This window comes from Tupaia chinensis, unplaced genomic scaffold (genome assembly GCF_000334495.1).
Source record: "Tupaia chinensis unplaced genomic scaffold, TupChi_1.0 Scaffold144016_1, whole genome shotgun sequence".
NCBI lineage: Eukaryota > Metazoa > Chordata > Mammalia > Scandentia > Tupaiidae > Tupaia > Tupaia belangeri.
Window position 1 is genome coordinate 1,603,183 of NW_006203868.1, and position 5,413 is coordinate 1,608,595.

General features: G+C 41.9%; 1 non-coding gene across 1 annotated transcript; it reads right to left on the reverse strand.

Annotated features, from left to right (window-relative positions):
• Window positions 1–5,234: 5,234 nt before the first annotated feature.
• TRNAR-UCU (transfer RNA arginine (anticodon UCU)) lies at window positions 5,235–5,319 on the reverse strand. The gene is given in 2 exon segments: window positions 5,235–5,270; window positions 5,283–5,319. It is a non-coding gene; the product is annotated as a tRNA-Arg (tRNA).
• Between the last annotated feature and the right edge of the window lie 94 nt (window positions 5,320–5,413).

The following is a 5,413-nucleotide window of genomic DNA, read 5'->3' on the forward strand; positions in this document are numbered from 1 at the left end:
AGAGAACTGGGCCATCCCTGCCTCACTGCTCCTGTACTCCACTAGCAGTGTGTACTCACTGACGTGTTTGAAAGCCCTCATTGTGCCAGATCACAAAGGGCTTCAGTGTGTAGCCTGCAACAGTGTCCCAAGAGAGACTACTGTTGTGTCATGAAAAGCCTTGAAATGTGGCACTGACTTGGTCTCCTTATCAATGAAAATTCTTCCAAGTGTCTATTTCCAGAACAGGGAGATTTCATCCATATTGAAGATTTGCTCTGGAGAGTAGTAGTACTCCACAATCAGCTTATCTAGAATTTTCAGGAACTTCATCTGGCTTCACATCAGCTCTCAGATCACTCAACTTTAACATTACATAATGAATAATGATATTTTTAATTTTTATTTTTTTAATTTGCCAGAGGGTGCATGTGCTTGCCAGAGACATCGAAAGCGATAAGTCCTCCCACCACTCCATGGGGCATGGTCACTCCACAATCCCTTCATTTCTCCCTCTTGGAGGACTTTGGGGACACACACATTTCATGTTACCTCCTTTCCTCACAGATTGGAATATAACCTGTAGCCTGGGTTAACAACCACCGACCTGTACCTCCTGGGCTCAGATAGATAGATATCATAGCTAAATGAGATTCATTTCAGGAGTATAAGAAGAGTTAAATATTGGAAAATTTGTTAATATATTGCACATTATCAATAGATTATGGATAGCAAGTGAAGGAGAATAGCAAATGCAGCATTGTTTGTAACGGGTATGTACCCACAAGTTACTGGGTTGTATGGTAATTGTTCAACCATATGTCTCTAATAAGCACACATGCCCTCCAACAAATAAAATGTTGATCATTTTCTTACCTTGATGGCTCCAGCTGTCCCTGAAATGGTCTTCCAACCCTTAGTCTTGCACTATTGAGCCTGTAGTGCACACTGCAATCCGAGAGATGATTAAAAAACACCTTATGGGACCAGCAGTTAGCATAATAGCTATGTCGCTGGACTCCCATGTAGTTGACCGCAGTTCAAGTCCTGGACCCAGTGGCTTAAACTCACACTGGGCGCGTGTGCGTGCGTACCCAAGATCCCAAGAGGAGAATGGAGAAGGGATTGCAGCGTGGCTGTCCCCCCCGGGGGGGGGGGTTTCCCGCTTTCTATCTCTCTGTCTCTTTCTGGCAAGCGCACACGCCCTATAGCAAAAACCTTTAAAAAAAAAACCCAAAAATCACCTTATAAGGATAAGATACTTCAAAAACATTACAAACAGTCCAAAGGAAGCCCCCTCCATGCCACTGCCTTCTTCCAACCTAGATCTGCTCTGTTAACTGTATATCCTTACAGAAATTCTGTGTTTACACACAAGTACACATTGTGTGTGCAATAAACTACATTACTACTACTGCTACTATCAGGATTAATACACAGAAATGGAATCTTATTAAAAATACTCATTTGTGTATCAGCTTTTTTCATGTAATTTTGGACATTTTCCCACAGCAATATATGTAAGTCATTTTTTAAAGTTCTGCATTGTATTTAATCCACATTTCAAACAGACCACTACTGATAGACATTTAGATTATTTCCAGTTTGAGGCCATTACAAATAATGCATTTGCTATTCATTTTATAATAGGTAATTAAATGTTAATCTTTGTAAATATGCCAGCATTGCAAAATATTAAAACAGTAAAAATAAACATACACAACTAAGTGGGATTAATTTCAGGAATGAAAGAAGAATATTGAAAAACTTGTTAATGTACAATATTAATAAATCAAAGAAGCATAGCAAATGAGGCATTGTTTGTAATGGGTATATTACCTAGGAGTTAAATTCCTGGTGATTAACCTTTTCAGGGACTGACAAACCATTTGCTAAAGAGGCTGCACTATTTTACATTCCCACTGGCGAGCTGTGAAGGTTCTACTCTTTGTCAACCCTGTGCATCTTTTTTTATTATAGTCATGCTGTAAGAGTGTTTAGGAGTGCCTCACTGTGATTTTAAATCAAAAGCTTTCTAGAAATTTTTAAAAATAATTATTTAATTTTACTACTATTATTTTAACTTGCTCTAGGGGATGGGCACGCACCAGAGAGAGGTTAGAAAGCAGGCCGACTTGAACCACGGTCAGCCATGTGGGAGTCCACTGCCTTAGCCACCATGCCACTTGCTGGCCCCAAACTGAAAAGCATTAAAAAAAAAATTTTTTTAGACATTTTTGCCATAGGGCATGTGTGTATACCAGAGAGAGAGACACAGAAGAATGGGAAAGTGGGAAATTATCCTCCAGGGAGGTTGGCCACACCAGTCCCTTCTCCATTCTTCCCCTGGGATCTTGGGCGTGTACGCACGCACGCATACACACACACACACACAAAGTGCCCAGCATGAGTGGTCTGGTACTTGAACCATGGATTCTGCCAAGTGGGATCCAGCACCTTAACTACCCTTCTACCTGCTAGCCCAGACTGGGAAGCTATTTTAAACAGTAAGATAATTTAATAAGATGATGATATGAAGTTATTTAAAAATCAAAAGCTTTCTTAAAAATAAGTGATAACCATTTGAAAATATAATCAAGGGGCCAGCAGATGGTGTAAATGATTATGTCGCTGGACTCCCATAATCGACTGCTGTTCGAGTCCCAGACCCGGTGGCTTAAGTCTTATACTGGGTGCATGACTATGTGTGCCCAAAATCCCAAGAGGAGAATGGAGGAGAAGGAATTGTGGTATGACCATCTCTCCTGGGGGTGATTTCTTGCTTTTTGTCTCTCTGTGTTTCCAGGGAGTGCATGCGCCCTATAGCAAAAAAATCTCTCTTAAAAAATACATAGATAATCGAAATGGTCCAGCATGTGGTATGGAGGTTAAGGCAGTTGGATCCCACGTGGCCAATTGCCTGGTTTAAGTCCCAGACCAGGTGGCTTGAAAATCATGGTGGGCACATATGCATGCATGCATGCCCAAAATGTTGAAAGGAGAAAGAGGAGAAGGGATTGCAGTCCCCATGGTGTGTGGGGGGACTGCTTTCTCACTTTCTCTCCCTTCCTCAATGAGTGAACATGGCCTTTAGCAAATTTTTTTTAAAGTACAGTTCTGGTGAATCAAAATTAAGCCAAAAAGATCAATGGAATAGAATAGAGAATCCAGAAACCCAAATGCATATAGGAATTTAGAAAATGATAAAAGGATGAGTATTTATGATCAGTGATTCTGAGAAAAAATTCCCATTTCACTCCTTATACAAATAATACATTCTAGATGATCAAAAAAAAAAAAAGAAATAAATAAAAGATAACACTACTGAGGCCAGCAGATGGCATAGCAGTTACGTCACTGGACTCTCATATGGCTGACCGCAGTTAAGAGTCCCGGATCCAGGTGGCTTGAAACTCACAGTAGGCATGCGTGCCCAAGATCCTGGGAGGTGGCATGGACATCTTCCCTGAGGGTTGATTTATCACTTTCCTTTTCTTTGTCTCTCTGTCTGGCAAGTTCACATGCCCTAAGGCAAAACCTTTACCAAAAATAAAATAAAACCATTAAAAGGAAATAATTTAATATCTGAAGGCGGTATGGCCCCAAACCTAGAAGCTATGAAAAAAGAAAAAAAAATTTTTAAGCTGATAAATCCAAATACAGCATCTGAATCTCTGTAAGACAGAAAAATCAAACTATTCGAAATAAAATCAAAAGAGAAACAGACTGGGAAAGAATAATTGTAACATATCACAAACAAATAACAATTTTGTTCAGCCTACAAGTTCCTCTAAACTAATATGAAAATGACCAAGAACATAGAAAAATGAATACAACTCAAGGAGAGATAAATCACAGAAAACATAGTACAAATTATTGTGTATGAAAAGATAATTGGCTCCAATGAAAGAATTAAAACTACAACTAGAAACCATTTTCTGTTTAAGAACATGTGGGTCTGGGGGAACAGGCACTCTCACAGATAACTAGTAAGAGTAAAATGGGTACAGTCTTTACCAGAGAAATTTGCCATTATCTATCAAGAAATATAAAAATTAAGAGTACACCAACACATCCTTGGGCAGCAATTCAATTTTGTAGCAATCTATCCTACAGATGCACTTGTGTACAATAAATTAAGAACAAGGATGTTCACTGAAGCATTGTGTCACAGGCTAGTAGACACCAAAATGTCTATTAGGGACAATTAAATCATATATTCAATGAACAAGGCAGCTCTACATGTATTACATGAAATAAACAAGATAATGCCATTTGTGTTTTGAAAGGGATACTTACCAAATATATCAATAACAAGTACAGAAGTCAAGATATATAAAATGCTGACAGAGGCATAAAATGAATCTGAAAACATTTAGAAGAAACCATTATCACGGATGGCTTGTGGAGTGAATTTCGAGGCAGGGATACAGGAATAACAAGGATGCTGAGCTTACTCTGTCCCGTTTTTCACAATTGTGGATTATGTGTCTTTTGCATGAATTGCCTCTTTGTATAAATGAATTTTTAAAATTCATTCGCATTGAGTGAGGTGGAACCCTATCTTTGAAAGCTCAGCGTCAGAAGACTCAGAAGGTAGCAGGAGATGGAAAATGCAGAGTGGGCCATCTCCAGGAGATGGTAGGCAAGGTGGGCCTCCGACCACTTTGCATGGAATCACTGGCAGTCTTATCAGAAAGGTAGATTCCTGGGCCCCATCCTAGATGGATCGAATTAAGGGTCCCAGAGTGACGCTCAGAAACCTACATTGGGATTTCGGTGCGTGCTGGCTTTCGAGCCCCCTGGGCTGGTGGGGCAGTTTGTCCCATAGCAGAGCTCAGGTTGTAGACCCCATTTCCTTGTCCTCCACCACGCTGCCGACAGTCACGATCGCGCTCCGGACTGGAACTGTCCCTGAGATCCGGGCCTCCATTGCGCTCTCCTTTAACCGGAACCCACGAAGGCACTGAGTAGCTGTCGCCTCCTGTGCCTTCCAGCCGCCGCCGCCGCCCCCGGCACCGCTCTTTACTGAAGCCAGATTGGCTCCGGAGTGGCGGGGGCCAACTCTAAACCACTGAGGTTGGGGGAGCTGAGCTGGCAGGAGACCCCAGGAACAACTGAAGGCGAAAGAGCCACAGGAGCCCAATGGAGTGGGGAGAGCTACTGTAGTAGGGAACAGGAGGGAAGTTAAATCATTTAGGGAAAAAGAGATAAGAATAGAAAATATGTTGTAGGGAGGAGGGAAAAAAGAGCCACGACTCCGCCGGGACTCGAACCCGGAACCTTTGAATGCCTTCAGCCTCTAGAAGTCCAATGCGCTATCCATTGCGCCACGGAGCCACCTGTTGGAGTTTCCGCGCATCTGCCATATTAAGCCAGAGGCGACCGCCCCGCGCCCTTCCGCCGCTCCGTCAGTTGTCTGTGTCGCCCGTGC